We start from the raw sequence: 20,552 nt of genomic DNA on the forward strand, positions 1-20,552 counted from the left end.
CAAACACACTGACGTAAATGGAAAGTCTAGCTCCGTGGAGCAACAGTCGATATGAATCACACTTCTTGGAGATGTTCGTCACATAACAGCCATTGAATCAGTAAACTTTCACTCCGTTTGGAGGTGATGTCCGTCATCAGCAACGGTATTATGTGTGGCCATAACAGGTAGAAGAAGACTGAGAAGTGTCGTTAGGTTGTTTGTTTAATAGATATGTTGTATTTTCCATGTGTTTTGCTAATACATAGCAATTTCTCGTTCGTCTTCCACACAACATTTGCTACTTGATAGTTCCCAGTTAAGTTGTTCGTAGCTATAATCCTAGGTATTTAGTTGCACAGACAGTTCCTAGATTTGTGTTGTTTATAAAGTAACCGAAATTTAACGAACTCTTTAGTATGCATGTGGATGACCCCCACACTTTGTATCATTCAGATGGAATTGCTAACTTTAGCGTAATACAGATACCCTGTATAAATAGTTTTGCAATTAGATTTGAAATTCTGATGACGTTACTAGACGGTTATCATCTTCCGTTTTAATTGATGACTTTCCTAATTACTTCGAACTATCACCTCGCTGACAGCAAAATTCTCTCCAGCTACAAGTGCTATTTATATTCGTTATTTGTAGGATAGAAATGTGAAAGCAGTAACATAATTATACAGATAATTTGTTTGTTTGTGATATTACATTCGACTATTCCTCATTTACAAACAAACTAGAAATGCGTAACTTCCTGGCATATACCCTGGTCTAATTCCAGCCCCACCCCAACCTGTGCGATATCGGCTATCGTTGTGTAGTCACAAACCCATCACAAACACAGTTCTCGCAATACCTGACTGAAAGATCTACTTCTTCAACCCACGCTCCCAGTCCAGCTGTGCACCTCTGAGAGGAATACAACTTGTACACGCTCTTTTCCTATGGATCATTCCCTTTCCATCGGAATTTCTTAGCTCAAGCTTGTCATTGATCTCCAGTCGACGTACAGCAGCTTCAGTGTCAGTAACATCATCAACATCACGCCTCTAAATTACCATCAGCATCACATTCATACATCGTCCCACCAACGTATCTCGTTCCAGTTCATCAAACTTGCGCTTTTTATCATCCTTTTTCTTTAAGATTGTTGTAGTCATTACCTTTACGAATGAAGAACAGATACATCAGTACAGCCAGCTCGCCCAAAATTGCAACGAAATTGTGAAAATGAAAAAAGGGTATTTGTGATTTTTAATTGTTGTCATTAAGAATACTCAGTTAAAATGCAAATAAAAAATTTCGGAAGTAAGTGATAGCATAACCGTATTAAATAATTACATAAAGGCAATTCACATCAAGCCATCAGCAACTATCTGAGGTGAACTTATCATGCACTGTCTGCTTCATATTTCGTTCACTGGACTTCTTTGTCTAAGAATCATGATGCACTTACAAACTGGGAGAATATCAGTTTGTCACATAGTCAGCAGTAACTCTGCAGGCATTCATTGGCGGCTTGCGTGTAGGCACTGTGGAAATGTAGCACCTACTATTTTTTTCCACTTCATATTATCAATAGTGTCTAATACAATGAATTCTTTATTTACACTTGTACAATGTACATAGACTGCTAAAATCGTTACACCAAGAAGGAGTTGTCCGATGTAAACGAAAGTTGGGGGCGTGTTCGTGCATCTTCTAACAATCCTACCACAACAAAGGTAAAATTTAATTATGATTGTAGTGTTGCTCACGTTGCTAAATATTGCATTTTCGGGCAACAACAAAGTTACGTTATGTGGCAGGTGTCATTAGAGCACAGTTAATAAAGCCATTTCATGAAACAATGGATAAAGTAGGCACTCATCTTGTCGTGTTTCCCACGCTGGTCTCGTTGTGAACTCATGGCTCAATCGTCGAAAATCTAGGTAGTGATGATTCCAAGCTCGGATGCAAAGAGGCCTAGGTGTTATTCTGCAATACTCAGAAGTTTAATACATGTGTTTCATAAACCTTTCTTGATGATTAAACTTTTGCAAGTTAGCACAATGGTGGTGTAAAAAAGTAATCAGCACTCTGAATTTAAGTTACACTTCTTTTTTATTACTTTTGTTGCAATATCACGTAATTCACAAAACATCACTTCGCAGTATACAACATACTTGAAAATATCTTCCTCACTGTTAATGTTCACATTTTATAAACTGACTACAATTTGCGTCTATTCAACATGACGACCAAGACGTGACTCTCTAATAACCGGTTACGCGCCCAAAAATCAGAGTTACAAGTACGTCAAAGATCGTAGTGACAAAAGAAAGAATTCACATAAGAATAATATCATTGCAATATAAACATATCGATTTATCAAAGTACCTCTACATTAATGAAATCAAATCTGAATGTTGTCTCACAAATATGTTAACTACTTTACAGAAACAAAGTAGAATATTGTTGGTATCGAGAGGTAGAGGTGAGGTGCCGTAATGGTTACGTATTTCAAGTACCATTACAATTTGGAAGATTGTGTCCGCTCTGACGTCGCGGCGGTCGCAGAAGAGTGCCGCTAGTAGCGCCACTGTGAGGATGCAAATCAGTTTTGCTTTAAATACTCGATGTAACGGCCGTGAGCGATAATTATCTTTGAGACTGGACGTGGTGAGCTCATGTTAGTCGAGAATGCCTTTAAGGCGACAAAGGCACTGAGTTTGAACGAGGCCCTGTAATACGGCTACGAGAAGCAGGATGTTCCTTCTACAGTACTGCACAAGGACTGCGGCCACTGAAGACGACTGCTGGCAGCGGTGGTCACGAGAATGTACGGACCCCGGACGACCACGTGGCAGTGCCGAGAGGAGAGACCGTCGTTTCCGGCGTATCGTTCTGGAGCGTTGAACTGCGTCTGCAGCAGCAGTCTGAGCAGCAGTTGGCTCCACAGCGACGCAGCCAGCTGTAACGAGTCAGTTACGTCGAGGGCAGCTAAGAGCCAAAAGCCCTGCAGCGCCCTTCCTGCTGACCCCAAACCACCGCCATTTGCGACTTCAGTGGTGTCAAGCGACAGCTCACTGGAGGGCAGCTGGAGGTCTGTTGTGATTTCTAATGAAAGCTGGTTCTGTCTCGGAAGCACTGTCGGCCAACTGTTGGTTGCCGCACTCGTGGTCGTGCGGTAGCGTCCTCGCTTCCCACGCCCGGGTTCCCGGGTTCGATTCCCGGCGGGGTCAGGGATTTTCTCTGCCTCGTGATGGCTGGGTGTTGTGTGATGTCCTTAGGTTAGTTAGGTTTAAGTAGTTCTAAGTTCTAGGGGATTGATGACCATAGATGTTCAGTCCCATAGTGCTAAGAGCCATTTGAACCATTTTTTGTTGGTTATAGGGAAGCCAGTTGGTGGCCTGCAGCGAACCTGTTTGCATGCTAGACACACTGGACCTACACCTGGAGCTGTGGTTAGGGGCGCGGTTTCGTATGACGGCAGGAGCACTCTTGTTGTGATCCCATTCACCCTGACTGCAAATTCATATGTCAGTACTGTGACAACGAGTCGTTGTTGTACCGCCATTCATGTACAGCATTCCAGTGGTGGTTTCCAACAGGATAACGCTAGCCCACAACCGCTGCTGTAACCCAACATACTGCACAGAGTCTCGACACGTTGCTTTGACCTTCTCGATCACCAGATCTGTCTCCAATCCGGCACACGTGGGACATCATCGGACGGCAACTCCAGCGTCATCCACAAACAGTATTAACCGCTCCTGTACTGACCGACCAAGAGCAACAGGCGTGGAACTCCAACCCACAAACTGATATCCGGGACCTGTACAACACAATGCATGCACGTTTGCACGCTTGCATTCTACACTGTGGGGGTTACACCGTTCATTACTGTACCAACATTTCAAAATTACATTAATCTGTGATCTTGCAATGTCGATCACTTAAAAGTCTTCCCTAGACAAAAACATCTCCGAAATTTCATTTCTCTACATTAATTACTTTTTGGTGTGGCGATATTTTCTCCTTCAGATTGTAATCATTATGCTTAATGTCAGAAGACATCCATCAATTTATGAAAAAGATACAAAAAACCGCACGTAGAATTCCGCTTCACACTTCGAGCAGTGTGGTTTTCGGTTGTTGGGCGCATGCGCGCACAGGAAGCTGTCACAGTGGGTGCCGCGAGGGAGATGGAGACACAACACTGTCTCTCCCGCAGTGCCGAATCTGACGAGGCGACTGCTGCTGGGAGATGGATAGTCTTCTTTTTTAATCCAGCTGTGTTGTGCTTAAAAACGGTGTTTCATTTTATTGAATGTGATAAATTGTTGAATCAGATTATAACTCTGTTTCCAGCTGTTCTTTCCGATTACTTTTCTTTCAATTCTTTTGCGAGAAAGAAAACCTTAACCATGGCCCTGTATCCCCAAGAAATAAAGTCTGTGACCATAAACCACAGGGTTCATGAAAATATGTGACCTTTAAATAGTCATTCAGTCAATAACAAATTCAGATCAAACCACTGCAGAGGCAACATTAATTTAAAATACCTGAACGATGTTAATTTCAAGTTTTGGTTGTTCTAATGAAATTATACCTCATGCTGAAATAATTTGCAACCAAATGCACTCTCAAGAAATTAGTGTATTTAAAGGTAAAGCACATATAACAAATTTCATAAGTGTTTTTTTTTTTTTTAGGATTTGCCGACTGCCTTGCCGCAGAGGTAACGCCGGTTCCTGCCACATCACCGAAGTTAAGCGCTGTTGGGCTGGGCTAGCACTTGGATGGGTGACCATCCGATCTGCCTGACGCTGTTGGCAAGCGGGGTGCACTCTGCCCTGAGGAGCTACTTGATTGAGAAATAGCGCCTCCGGTCTCGTGAAGTGACATACGTTCGGGAGAGCGGTGTGCTGACCCAGTGCCCCTCCATATCCGCATCCAGTGGCGCCTGTGGGCTGAGGATGACACGACGACTGGTCGGGACGGTTGGACCTTCACGGCCTGCTGGGGCGGAGTTTAGTTTAGTTTCATTTGAGGATTAATAAAGTCGAAGTTCTGTGAGAATCCTTCAAATACACCCATGCCAAAAGCAAGGGATGTGTGTGATAATGCAAAAATACTCTTCCAATGAGCACACAGTAGATGCTAAATTGTTCAACAAGGAATGCTTCATCAGATTCAAGAATGAACAACGTATAGAAGACGTAGCACTGACAGCTGCAGCTTATCTCTAGAATGACAAAGAAAAGCTTGAAATTGAGCAAAAAGTATTCTATTGTGAGTCTGATATTCGCAAATATTGCAGATTATCTGAGCTGCTGATATTTACCTTGAAAAACAATCTGGCAGATGTTGTTTGTGAAATTACGAAACTTATAGAAAGTGTTGTTAACAGTTCCCATAACTACATGAGAGGCAGAATGCTGATTTTCAACGCTGATAAAACAGTAATTTTACGAAAAATCGCCATGTATTCGAAAAGACTAAATGCGCTTAAAGCGCTTTCAATGGAGAAAAACGTTCTCAGCCGTCATCATCCAGAGAATAAGGAACAAATTTTTCATATTTTCGCTCAAATTAAAAAAAGAACAAATGGTTTAATTTTTAAACGATCAGATCAAGCTCTAACTGTAGCAATTTAGGTTCAAGTGAGTAAAAATGTTTGATTCTGTAATTTTAGGATTCTATCAAGTTTCTGAAAGTTCTATTTTTATACACGTTCGTTTCTGTTTACATCACATCTAAACTGAGGCTAAAAATTTTCTGGAGCAGCTCCCTCACTATTTTAGCTACGAACCGACAGTGCAAACATAGTTCAGCAAACCTGCTCTGCCGTACTCATGTCAGGTGTCCGGTCTTGTCCCTAAATACCGTGAAATCTGGACACTGTAACGGATCGGGCGTGTCTGGTCCAGCGGTACAGTGTCACTGAATTGCCTACTGCAGCAGCAAAGCGATATAAATAATAGTAACTGGTGTCACGTCTACAGTATTGGTTACTTTAGCTGGCACAGAACTGAGCGTCAGCGCTGGTCGTTAGGTTATTCATTCCTTGGCGTCAGACTTCTGAAAGCAAATCAACAGCGATTATGGGTTGCGAGCAGACCACGTGAAGGAAAAGCGAGTCTAGACGAGCCATTTATAGTAAAATCTTAGTTGACCGAAACCTCTGCAAACTACCGAAAAATTTCAAATAATAAGGGAAAAAGGAACATGTACTGGATGGAGGTTCGAGGCGAGGGTGAGCTGGGCCGCCGCGGTTAGCGGGGACGGGTGAACGCTGACGTGGAGTTGTCTTCCTACCCACAGACTCACCTGTCTAAGAAAAGCTACAATGCCAAAAATAGTGCATTCGAGTGGCTGTTTCTTTCCATTGAGTATGCATTTTTGTGCTATGGCGACTAAACTGGAGCATGTTGTGATTACTTTCGCTGACCAGCTAGCTACTACCCATGAAGCTGAGAAAGGAATTTTACTGAAAAAGTTGCAGCTAATTACAGAGTTGGTGCTTCTGTCGATTCAGAATGGGTCAAGTCGTGATCTAAATTTGTAGAGTAAACTGTGGAAAATCCGACAGGAAAAACAGTGAACACTTCCGAGCAAAAGAGAGCCTTTTCCGGCTTGAAACTGCAAAAAGAAGCTAAAATATTGGCTGTTGCTAGGCGAGGAAAGAAAAGATTTTTCTTCGAGCGGTGGGTGGTTAATCGGGTTTAGAAACAGATATGGCATTCCGCAATAGAATGTGTGTGGACTAAAGTTATTTGCAGACCCGGACGCGATATGTTTTCAAAACAGAATTTGGAGATTTCACCCAAGGCTATACTAAGCATAGATTTTAGATTTTACAATGGCCTGAAACGGGAGTTAATTTCAAGATGTTGTCTCGAAAACCTTTCAGCTCCCTCAAATGAAACGTCTGCTTTATGACACAAAATGAAAAAAGAAACGCTTCCGACACACGTAGACTGCCCCTAATGTGTTTCGGGAAGGTATTCTTGATCAACGGTATTTTTGGATAACTTGTGAACTCATTGCCAGATGGTTTAGTGATCAGTTCGTAGCGAAAGTTGAAAAGTTATAACTAAAAAGGTCTGCTTAACAAAGACATCGCATTAATTCTCAATGTGCCTACATGTCGTTGCGAGTTAAAAAATTGCGATATTGTTGTGTTTTTCTTGCCCCAAGTGTTACGTCTGTATCTGTCACTGGCCCAAAGCATAACAGCATTTAAATGGCGCTACCTGGAGCTGTTTGTGAGAACGATCCAGCAAAATACTGACATGCAAAACAACAGTACGAATGAAGCGATGAGGGATGTAAATATGAAATATATAATTTATTGGTGAATGCAGGCCTGATAATGTCAAAGCAGAAATTCTTCATAGGTGCTGTAGAAAGTTGTATGATTGGCATGAAGAAAATAATTCGTAAAATTTTGAGAACTTGACAGATATTGTAAGGAGAATTCGCGGGTAAGGAGACATGCATACTTGCGATGTAGATGAATGGGAAGTGGCTTACGATTCACAAGAAATATCGGACCAAGAAACTGTGGAAACAGTGTTCCAGTGAAACAACTGACGCGATCGAACAGGCGAAGTAGATAATGTGAAAGACAGAGTGACACCGGCGATGGTTTTCGAGTACTGGTGGTAGGTCTCTATTAATAATTTATCTTTCAAAAACCTACTTGGTATAGGCTAACACAGAAATCACGGTATATGTTTTGTTTTTATAGCAGGTTTCTCCAAGATTTTTTGAGCATTGCATTGTGTCAACGGCAGCTGTTATCCTTCTAATGAAACGATGGCGGGACATTGCTGCTCGAAAACGTGGCAGAGACACGAGAAACAAACAAAAATTACCGACATTTTTGAATGAGTAGTTCGCATGCAACAAACAACTGTATTACGTACAGCGCATTGTATACGAACGTAATGTAATCCTTAAAAGGTAATTCTTACTTTCATAAAGAACATAGGAGATTTTTTTAATTCGTTTGATCTCCAAAACTTTTTAAAAGTACTTGCTGTTATTACAAGACAAAGTACTGCAGTACATCTTAGAGGTTCATGGGCTAAATAAAGAAACTGTTACCCAAACGTCTTCCCCTCCTTTAATTCGGTTGTACTGTATAATACCAATCGACAAACACGGTGCACAGTAAACCGGCCCCAGTTTCAGGAATCCTATTTAACGGTTTCCACGACCAACAAAAATTTTATTTTCAATGTTTCATACAATTACTGACGGAAATTAAAAATTTTAAATGTTGTGACAATTTGTCGTTAAGACGTATAATCTTACGTTGCAGGTCAAACACAGTAAGACAAGTACACTCTTGCTCATAAATTAAGGATAATTGCAGAATGTGGTGCCACACAACGTGGCACTCCAAGAAACTGGCGCTAATAGCATAGGCACATAGGCAACACACACGACACAGATTTGTAAGTTCACAATATTGGTGATAAGTTGAGAAAACCGCCCCGGAACAGAACACATGTGCTACAAAGCGCCACTGTTTCCTGAGCATGTACCTGGACATCAGTATGGGATATGATCACCGTGCACACGTACACAGGCCGCACAACAGGTTGGCACACTCTGGATCAGGTGACCGAGCAGCTGCTGGGTTATAGCCTCCCATTATTGCATCAGTGCGTGTCGGAGCTCCTCGTGTGTCGTGGGGGTTTGAAGACGTGCAGCGATACATCGACCAGGAGTATTCCAGACGTGCTCGATGCGGTTTAGGTCTGGAGAACAGGCAGGCTGCTCCATTTGTCTGATACCTTTTGTTTCAAGGTACTCCTCCACAATGGCAGCTGGGTGGGGCCGTGCGTTATCATCCATCAGGAGGTGGGACCCACTGCACCCCTGAAAAGGCAGACATACTGGTGCAAAATGACGTTCAGATACACCTGACCTGCTACAGTTCGCCAGCCGGTGTGGCCGTGCGGTTCTAGGCGCTTCAATCTGGAACCGCGTGACCGCTACGGTCGTAGGTTCGAACCCTGCCTCGGGCATGGATGTGTGTGATGTCCTTAGGTTAGTTCGGTCTAAGTAGTTTTAAGTTCTAGGGGACTGATGACCATAGATGTTAAGTCCCATAGTGCTCAGAGCCATTTGAACCATTTTGCTACAGTTCCTCTCTCAAAGACATGCGGGGGTGTACATGCACCAATCATAATCCCACCCCACACCATCAAACCACGACGTCCATACAGGTCCTTTTCAAGGATATTAAGGGGTTGGTATCTGGTTCCTGGTTCACGCCAGATGAACATAACATGGGACCACTGTTCCAGTGACCATGTACTGTGTTCTTGACACCAGGCTTTACGGGCTCTTCTGTGACCAGGGGTCAGTGGAATGCACCTTGTAGGTTTCCAGGTGTCTGTTCAATCGTCTGTAGACTGTGTGTCTGAAGGCAACTGTTGCAGTGCCTGCAGTAAGGTCTCTAGCAAGGCTACTTGCAGTACCCGGTCACCATCTGCGGGCACTGGTGGTGAAATATCGGTCTTCTTGTGGGGTTGTACGCTGTGGACATTCCGTACTGTAGCGCCTGAAAACGTTTCATGTCTGCTGGAATCGTAGCCATAATCTTGAGATCACACTTTGTGGCACACGGAGGGCCCGTGCTATGACCTGCTGTGTTTGACCAGCCTCCAGTCGCCCTAGTATTCTACCCCTCAACGTCATCAGTATGTGTTCTTTGAGCCATTTTCAACACACAGTCACCATGAGCGTGTCTGAAAACTTCTGTACGCTTACTCGCTGCACCGTACTCTGACATGCAGCAGCACACCTCAGTGTGTGTGGACTGCTGCCAGCGCCACTGTGCGACTGTGCGACGACCTGCAGAGAATCAGTCTACCCATGCCACATAGAACTCATATGCTTTCCATTGTGTGCCAGCCTAGTCCGCTGTAACTAGCTATGATGGCAAAAATGTTGTGCAATACCTTAAAAGTAAAGTACATAATCTGAAAAGTTAATAGCATGTCAGAAGTGATGATAAAATGATAAGGTGTTAAGTTTCAGTTTAGTAACTCTAACAGATTTCGAAATTTGGATGTTTTACGTAAAAAACATCAGTGCAACAGGAAGGAGCTAGAAACTTCAAGATTTATATTGGGATTCCTTTCTCACTGTAAATTAATGGAAACACCATGCTGGATCTCACAAAATAATATTTTGATTGAAATTCATGATTTTCTGTTTTTGTGTCCTAAAAGTACGGAAGCAAGATAGATGAAGTAAGTGATTAGACAAAGCTAGGATGTTTACATTTAGGTTGAATGTAGACACGCTATAATAACAAAGATGTGAGAAGTTTCCAAAAGGTAGCTATAAAATTGTAGCTGTAGCGTCTCTCCAAAGGGCACGTTCAGAGCTCATCTATTGCATGCAGTGCAACGAAAATAATTCTCACGCCAAAAGCATTTAACCTAGCCACATCAGAATTTTATTATAGATACTTACATGAGTGGTGATTGCAGAATTAAATTGAGAGCTTCATCGGCCTTCAGCGAATGAGGCAATTGATTATTTAGTAACTTGAAGTGGTGCTCTACTATCCCCGGCGGCTGGTCAGGAAGGCAAATTTTGTCGGCTACACCTTCCGCGGTCCGCACCGTGGCTGTATAAATAAGAGCGCTGCGAGCTAGAGTCAGGCCCCAGTTGTCTTCTAGATTCGTACCAACGCCCACTCCATGTTGGAAGCCACGTCGCGTCTGTATAGTTGCACGGAACAGTCTTGGATGCTGTATTACGTTAACTCGGTATGCACGTAACAATGAGTTCCCATTGTGGTAAAGTGTTAATAGTGGAACGACCTGAGTGATTTATTCTCAGTTTGTGTATGTCGTATTTTCAAGTATCGCCGCAGGGCATACCTTGTACAATTACTAGCGTGGCGTTTGATGAGTATTAACATCAAATTTTTTGGTGAGCATTCACTTTGAACATTTACACTGGTAACAATTATTGAACACTTTCATTAACTAGGAATAATAGGATCCGTGAAATAGACTCTGAACAGCTCTGATACTATAAGAGCTAACAGTAGCATTGCTTGGGTAAACTTTTGTTTGGAACTTTATGCTGTATCGTTTTCAGAATATAGTGAAACTTCTTATAGCTAACTGCATTTTCTATGAATCCCAGACATCATCCTCAGTCCTCAGCGTAATGAACTTTGAAAGGTGGCTACACTGAGTCACAGCGCCAGAGATTGCGCCAAAGAGTATTATTCCGCCGCCTCCACTGGCTGTGCTTGTTGAGAAGTTGTCGTGGAGAGTGCTTGTTGAGAAGTTGTCGTGGGCAGCAGGAGTTCTGATGTAGCCGTGACTAGTTGTGAGCATGTTGTGTGCAGTTGTTCTGATGGGCTAGACAGCCGATGCCGTTCGATTGCGGATGTTGTAATGATCAGAGTGTATATTTCGTCAATATATATGAAGGTAAAGAAATTTTTTTTTTTTCAAATGTCCTAACTAACAATGTCTCTTGGTCACAGGTTCAGTCAACAAAGCATCTGGCTTGTGTTCAAGTATTAGAGTGTAATTCTGGTTTCTATATGCAATTATAGTATTTCTGTTTTTTTTAATTACTTCATTGCAAATGGCATTTAAAGCATCTTGTCGCATTCAGGAAGAATCGTGCCAGATGTGTACGCTGAATCACACTTCCACACACAGAACAGTTACACTTGTGCTTTGTTGTTTCGTAGCTTTTATAGTTGCTGGGGACTTAATTAATTAATTGTGTTACTGGAAGTTTTCTTTCATTCTTTGTTGTTATTCTATGCAGTCAGATTGCGTACTAATACTAGTCAGGGCCAACCGGTTACGAAACTGCGTAACTGGACAGACAGCCACAAAAATTAAAATTATTTGCATTATATTTAATTGAGCCCCCATGCAACTTCAATGATCATACAACTCTATTTCTCCATAAGAGTGGGCAGAGTGAACTTTAATTATAGGCATCACATTTTTGCTAATCACTTTCTGGTTGCCAACATTGTAGTTAGAGAGCCTGTGTTTTGAACGGCAGCAACAGAAAAATTTCCACCCACCGCCCCGCAGACCGTAGTTCAAATGCACTACATGGTCATTCTGCGAGGTGATTTAAACCCACAAACTGCCCACCAGAGTGTTGTTTCACCATGTATCAGCATTATCCTTCATTTATGAACATGAGTGTATTACGGTTAGAAATGAAATGAAATGAAATGTCGTGTGACGAGGGCCTCCCGTCGGGTAGACCGAGAAACTGTGTATTCGTCTTGGGATGGCATAACAGATCGCGAGCAAATACCAAGAATAGATTCATTCAGTATATTAGCATGAACGCACTTGGCATGTTCCAACACAATTACCACAGCACTTCAAACATTTATGGAATTCTTTTTTGCTGAGCCCACCACAAATAATGGTAGGACAAAAATTTGTCACTCATTGCATTTTTGCTGTTCTTGTAGTAAGACTGACGCATCAGGCATGACGTTTTAGTTCATTACGTATTTACCACAAACTCTATTCACAGACAGTATCCACATATACGGCTGAATGTAGCTCCATAATTATATCACTGTACGGCGCACAGCTCAGGAGAAATCACGCGAGAAACACTGAGATGTGAGGAAAACTGGTTTATCCTTCAAATGGAGCGCAAATTGCCCAGACTATACTCTTGCAGTATCTGATAATGAGAGCACTCAGCGACACCCAACCAGCTTTAAACATAATTCCAAACATTTTCTAAACTTTCTCCCGCTTATATGCTTAAAGTATAATAATGAGCACATCAACTCACTTGTAAAGTGATTAAAAACTTTGATGCTGTTTTACACATGGGAGTTCTACACTTTAAAAAAAAATCTGTATTTTACAGATATACAGTAAAACTAACTAAACCATTGTTTTTGTAAGCAGCTGTCCCGATACTGCTTTGACATTACACTGTAACCTAGTCTAGGTTCTGCAGTTCATTTCGTATCTACTTCAACATTAATTTGAACAAATTTACTGCACGCAATTCGCGGTGAGGGTCTACTATTTCTAACCTCAATCTCTATGTTCCATTATCAGATTAACTGTTTACCCGATGTCACAGATCTGATGCTGCAGCCCTGTCCTCACAATTCGATTCATAACCACGTTAATAAGTAACTCCTCTAAATTTCTGTAATCTGTACCAGTATGTTACAGAGCCATCTGTTCTCCCACCTCGCCTACGTGGATTGAGTCGCTTATGCACTCCTGTGCAGTAGTGTTCAATCATGGTTGGTAACCATTTATTTATTTATTTATTTATTTACACGTCAAGTTCCGTGGGACGAAATAGAGGAGCAAATCTCCAAGGTAATGAAACGTGTCAGTACATGAAATTACAACATACAACTAATAACAGATAAAAATATATGTTTATGATCGCAAAAAAGTTAGACAATAAGTTTAAGTAAACGCAATCAGCAATACAATAAGGATCAGCTAACTTTTTCAAGAAACTCCTAGACCGAATAGGAGTGACCCATGAGGAAACTCTTCAGTTTCGATTTGAAAGTGCGTGGATTACTGCTGAGATTTTTGAATTCGAGTGGTAGCCAATTGAAAATGGATGCAGCAGTATTCTGCACATCTTTTTGCAGAAGTGTTAAGGAAGTCCGATCCAAATGCAGGTTTGATCTCTGCTGAGTATTAACCGAATGAAAGCTGCATATTCTTGGGAATAAGCTAATATTGTTAACAAGAAATGACAGTAAGGAATGTTTATATTGAGAGGCCAATGTCAAAATACCCAGACTAATGAAAGCGCCGACAAAAGGTTCGTAAACTTACACCACTTATTGCCCGAACTGCCCGTTTCTGAGCCCAAAACATCCTTTTAGAATGGGAATAGTTACCCCAAAATATAATACCATATGACCTAAGCAAATGGAAATAAGCAACATAGACTAATTTTCGTGTCGAATGATCACTCATTTCTGATACCATTCGAGCAGTAAAAATGGCAGTATTAAGTCGTTGCACAAGATCCTGAATTTGGGCTTTACACGACAGCTTACTATCTATCGGAACACCTGGAAATTTGAACTGTTCAGTTTCACTAATCATATGCCCGTTCTGTGAAATTAAAACGTCAGGTTTTGTGGAATTGTGTATCAGAAATTGTAAAACTGAGTCTTACTGCGACTTAGCGTTAGTTTATTTTCTACAAGCCATGAACTTAGGTCATGTACTGCACTATTTGAAACCGAGCCAATGTTGTACACAACATCCTTTACTACCAAGCTGGTGTCAAGAGCAAACAGAAATATTTTAGAGTTACCCATAATACTAGAGGGCTTATCATTTATATAAATAAAGAACAGGAGTGGCTCCAACACTGATCCCTGGGGCAACCCCCACTTGACAGAATCCCACTCAGACCCCACATCACAGCTGTTATCAACATTGTGAATAATGACCTTTTGCTGTCTGTTGCTAAAGTAAGAGGTGAGCCAATTGTGAGCTACTCCCTGTATTCCATAATGGTCCAACTTCTGGAGCAATATTTTGTGATAGACAATCAAATGCCTTAGTTAAATCAAAAAATATGCCAAGCATTCGAAACCTTTTGTTTAGCCCATCCAGTACCTCACAGTGAAAAGAGAATATTGAATTTTCAGTTGTTAAACGAGTTCTGAAGCCGAACTGTACATTTGATAGCAAATCCTGTGACCTAAAATGATCAATTATCCTTACATACACAGCTTTTCAATAACTTTTGCAAACACTGATGGCATAGAAATAGGTCTAAAATTATCTACATTATCTCTTTGTCCTTTTTATAAAGCATCTTTACTACTGAGTACTTAAATCGCTCAGGAAATTGACCCTTTCTAAAGGAAAAATTACAAATATGGCTAAATACAGGGCTAACATGTGCAGCACAGTACTTTAATATTCTGCTAGACACCCTATCATGACCATGAGAGTCCTTAGTCTTCAGTGATTTAATCATTGACTCAAACTCCCTCAGTCTCGGAAAGGCATTTGCCAAGAAAGTTAAATGATTTCCTGTGGAAACTAAATTTTTATTTAATTCACCAGCAATGCTCAGAAAATTATTGTTAAATACTTTACATATATCTGATTTATCAGTAACAGAAATATTTTTACTGCGAACTGACATTATATCGTCGACCTTGTGCTGCTGACCAGACGCTTCCTTTGTAACTGACCATATGGTTTTAATTTTATCCTGTGAATTAGCTATTCTATTTGCATACCACATACTCTTTGCCTTCCTAATAACATTTTTAAGCATCTTACAATACTGTTTGTAATGGGCTACTGTAGCTTGATTGTGACTACTTCTAACATTTTGTATAATTCCTCCTTTGTTCTACAAGATATCCTTATCCCACTATTCGGCCATGCAGGATTCCTATTACTGCTAGTACCCTATTTAGAACGTTCTAATGGAAAGCAACTCTCAAAAAGCATGAGAAATGTGTTAAGGAAAGCATTGTATTAACCATCTATGTTATCGGCACTGTAAACATACTGCCACTCTTGTTCCTTGACAAGGTTTAAAAAAATCTCTATTGCTGTTGGATTAACTTTCCTACATTGTTTGTTATTAAATATGACATTGGTTTGAGTACAAAAGCCTTTTAGTGTTAAAATTTGTGCATCATAGTCTGAAAGGCCATTCACGCTTTTACTAACAAAATGCCCATCTAGTAATGAAGAATGAATAAAAATATTGTCTATGGCTGTGCTACAGTTGCCCTGCACCCCAGCTGGAAAAGCACAGTCTGCATCGGATCATATGAATTTAGGAGATCTACCGACATATTTTTTCTTGCACCATTATATACAAAATTTAGGCGGAAGGAGTTTTCAATGGCACAGAGAGGACCAGTGTTGTCTTGCAGTTCTTGGGCACCAGGTTTTTCGCCAGTGTTGTGAATTAAATTCCAAACCTCTTTCCAGTGTCTCATGAAGTAAGGGCACGTGACACTCTTCATGGGGATCTGTGTGTCTCATGGGGACATTGTGTGTGTGTGAATTCCTAAGGGACTAAACTGCTGGGGTCATCGGTCCCCAGGCTTACATGCTACTTAAACAAATTGATACTAAGAACAACACACACACCTATGCCCGATGGATGACTCAAACCTCCAATAGGAGGGGCTGTACAATTCGTGACATGGCTCCTCAAACCGCGCGGAATCTCCGCGCGTTATCTGGACATAGGTGCGGCTTCTATGGTAGGCTTTCTCATGTCGTCATACAACACAGATATGATCCAGTGCTACATACACACATATTTTAAAACCACACCACCTATATTCGAGAGAAACACTTAACACACAAGTTCCACACTTCGTGAAGGAAAGTTACCATTGCATGTGAGTGAAGCAAGTACTTCCCAATTTGGCAGCTCGGTGTCTCCAAGACAGTCATGCATTACAGTTTTACTCTTGTCTATTCCCTGTTTCTGATGTTTATCATCCACGTTGTAGCACCATGTAAAACAATACTCTGTAAGATTCAATTTATATTTGATATTAAAATAATTCCCTCTTTGTTCGGGAAATTGTTATCACTATTGCCAGACTACATTTCATATCCACAAACACCATGCTACTGTAAGAAATGGACTGAAACTCTTGAAACCAGAAACGTGCTTACTACAGATGTTGTTAGCAAATGCCGATCTATGGTAAGTAACGGACGGAGTTTTAACTCTTGAAACCAGGTTAAAGCTAACTGCACATGGCAATAATGTACACTGTCAAACAGCATATAATGGGTGGGATCAAAACTCTTCGCCAGTGACATGTGCAGCAAGCTCAAATCTAGTTTCAAGAGACTGAATCCCATTCGTTACATACCTATGGTGTCTGCGACAAATGATGACATGAGGCTTAGGCCGTGTCCTACATGAACGACAGGAGCGAGCGACAGTGAGCGACTTCTGGATACGCGACACTCCAGCAACATGTAGCAGCATGGGGCGAAATGATGCACGTCCTGCGTGCGAACGACCATGTCGTGCTACGAGGTGGCTGCTTTGAGCCAACCAGTTGTTTCCATAAAACGGCGTCCCAACCTGTAGAATACTGTAGGTGGGGACTAAGGCTACAAAATTAGGTTTACTTAAGAAAATAAAGCGAAAAGGAATGTAGTGCTTGAAATTTACAAAGGGAGGAATCTCTAAGGAGAATTTCATAAATATCATCAACTACGAAGATCACCAGACAAATTCTTCGAGTACACATGTATGAGCAGAGGATCATTCGACTATCTCATCCATAAATTAAATACGAATGTTTTTTAGATGATCAACAACTTTTAACAGCCAATAAATGCGGAGGAATGACTACTGCATAGCTAACAACGCTAAATACAACCATAAGTATATAGATTGATACCTCTGGGCAAAAGCTAACTGTGGTGTAGGGGTAGCGTACGCAGTTGATGATTAAGTATCAGTCAGAGGTCCTGGGTTCGATTTCGAGGCGTTCTCATATGTTTACTGACTCAGTTACAATTCTGTATACTAACTTTTACGTATACTTTTTACACTGCATCGCTAAGTATATTTTTGAGGTCTTTCCAAAGAACTTAGTTTTCACACTATCCCAGTATATCAAACACATTTAATTCCTAATAAATTACAATTAACCATGAAATGTTACTGATATTTGATGTTGCGAACGTAATTCATCAGCAGTCAATGTGAAGGCCAAGCATTTCAATTACTGTAAATAGTTTGTAAAAGTAAAGCTTAGAAAATTTTTGAAAAGAAAGTCAAACTTTTTTGTAATGATTTGTCTAAAAGTATGAAATAAAAGATATTAGGGAAACGTTTGGTGCACCTCATTTTCTGTTCATGATTTAGAGCCTTTGAAGGCACATAGACCGTTTCTCTGATCTACTTATTTCTTATACACAAATCATTTCATAAAATATTTGACTGATTCCTTTCATTTTTTAATTTCAAGTTTTATTATGTAAGCATGATCTTACTGACTCCTCATTTACCTTCCCAACGTATTTGATTCGAAGGAAACCTTTTTGATATTTAAATATCGCACCAATGTATCTTTTTAAGTGCAAAATAGGTAGGTCTTGAACAGATGAAAATTTTGACACTTTATATACAGCAGCTTTCCGTCGAATATTCTAATTTTTCCTTAGCTTTTTAATTAAGTTTTCGTTAATTACCTTGATTACTTTCAAGCAGTTAAATATTTTCATGCAAAACTAGACCTCACGCTGGTCACTTTGATGTCCCGTTTACCTGTTTCCCTCCCTTTGTTTGGCTATGATAATTTGGACAAAACCTCATGGTGTAAGTTATAGGAAGTCTTGTTTTCGCTCTGCTCACGCGTTTAAGAAAACGTACCGAGTGTTAATCATATGAGAAAGTTGTCCCTTCTCCGTGCTGACATTTCCAAAATTCGTCGTTTCGGTATCTTGAACCTTTTATGAGATACGACGATTTTTACGACCACTTGATTCCCGAAACGCAGGAAAGATTCGGACGCGCCGCGAGCGACCCGTCAGCGGATATAACAACCAATATCTCAAGAATGAAAAGAGAGATCATTCCATTATCAACTTTAAATACAATTTAGTTATATTGGTTACATTTCCTACGCAATAATGTATGCCCTTAAATGAACTATACGGAAAGTCTACACAATGTGATTTGCAAATTCTTAAGAATTTCGTGCAGCCACGTACTCAATTTTGTGCAGCACAGTAACTATGACGAATAACGAAAATAAATCAGACCTTTATCGTTTAAAGATATGAAGCTATAGGTTGCGGAAGAATCAAATTGTTTCACGGAATAGTTTTCTTAAAATCGGATGTTGAGTAATTCATAGCTGCCGTCGCGTCCGCTCCACTGCTTTGCCGGGAAGACACGTGGCTGTCTCTCTGTGTCGCGCGTGCTGCAGCGACAAGATTCAAACACATTTGAATTCAAACGTCACCAGTTGCAGCGCGAGACATGCAGCGATACAAATGTCGCTTACGTAGGACCCTTCCGTAACTACATTGCGGTTGTGTTTTGTCACCAGCAGCTGTCGCGCGCTGTCGCTCGCTCCTGTCACTCGCGTAGGACAAGGTTTTGAAGATTCACAGCTTTTCACTCGTTTTATTAATGCTGGCCACTGTTGTGTCTTCAGCACCTTTATCTACTTGAAAATGATGGAAATTGCAATCGTGGAAAATGAAATAAACAGTAGAGTGATTATGATGTTATTTAAAAAATTCAATGAGACTGAGTGCCTGCACAAATGTAACAGCAGAAAATTTCATTCTTCAGTTTTTCAATTGGGAAACAGAAACAGAGGTAGAATACACTGTTTCTGTACACTTGCATTAGTGGAATACTGCTGCGAGTATCCTGTTTCTTGAAAAAGGAGACGCCTGTTCAGCGATCAAGATACTGAAACGGCAATGCATACAGTTCTACGCAGCTCCGACGTTCTTTGAAATTGGAGTTCTTACATGCAACTAGAACTCTGAGAATATTCCTCCTGTCTTACAGGTCTTGTAAATCATGTAGAACATTTCTCTTGTGTTTTGTTCTCCGAAGGAGCTTAATAATTCTGGAGGAATCTCGTTTATCCCAGCTGCGTGGTTTAGACTTATGTACTAAAGTTCTTGGCCGCGCGGGATTAGCCGAGCGGTCTCAGGCGCTGCAGTCATGGACTGTGTGGCTGCTCCCGGCGGAGGTTCGAGTCCTCCCTTGGGCATGCGTGTGTGTGTTTGTCCTTAGGATAATTTAGATTAAGTAGTGTGTTGCTTAGGGAACAATGACCTTAGCAGTTAAGTCCCATAAGATTTCACACACTTTTTTTTTTAATTCTTCTAGCGGTATTGCGCCGACAATCCCAATTTCATCATCTCACTTTTCTCGTTTCGTAATGTAGTTATACGTCCTCTATGAAACCCTTCTACGTATTCCTTTCACCCTTCAGCCATCGTTTCTTTTGGTTTACTGACTTGTCATCGCACTGCGCGATCAGTCTGCAGCTACTTGTGTTTTCTTCAAAGGTTTCCATAATTTCCCCTAAGCGGCAACTATGTTTCCTGTTGTCCGCTAGCCATAGCAGCTTTATTTTTTCGGTGTTTTTAGGGACTTGCACTTTACTCTCTTTCTAAGTTGACGATTTTTTTATTGTCTCGTTCCATCATTCAATTTGGCAACTGTGTTACAAGGATTTTTGATGGGACTTGCCTTTTTGCTCAGTTTTATTCCTTGCAACCTTCACTAATCCATCTTTGAAAGTACCAGTTCTTCGCTTATTATAAGCGTTTCTGTTCCGGCGTAACGTCAAGCGCCGACACGTCGGCCAGGAAGTTACAGCAGAGAGGGCTGCGAGGCGACGCCAGCCCACAGGACGCTGACCGACCCCTCTGTAGGACTACAGCGAGTGAGTGGCGCCATCTGCACCAAGAGGAGACACGCGCCGCGGCCCGAGTCGGAGTCCAGGTGGCCTACGACTTCTGCAGCAGTGACTTGAAAACAGTATTCCTTCTCTTGTGCTA

Source organism: Schistocerca serialis, chromosome 1 (genome assembly GCF_023864345.2).
Source record: "Schistocerca serialis cubense isolate TAMUIC-IGC-003099 chromosome 1, iqSchSeri2.2, whole genome shotgun sequence".
In the NCBI taxonomy this organism is placed as follows: Eukaryota; Metazoa; Arthropoda; class Insecta; order Orthoptera; family Acrididae; genus Schistocerca; species Schistocerca serialis.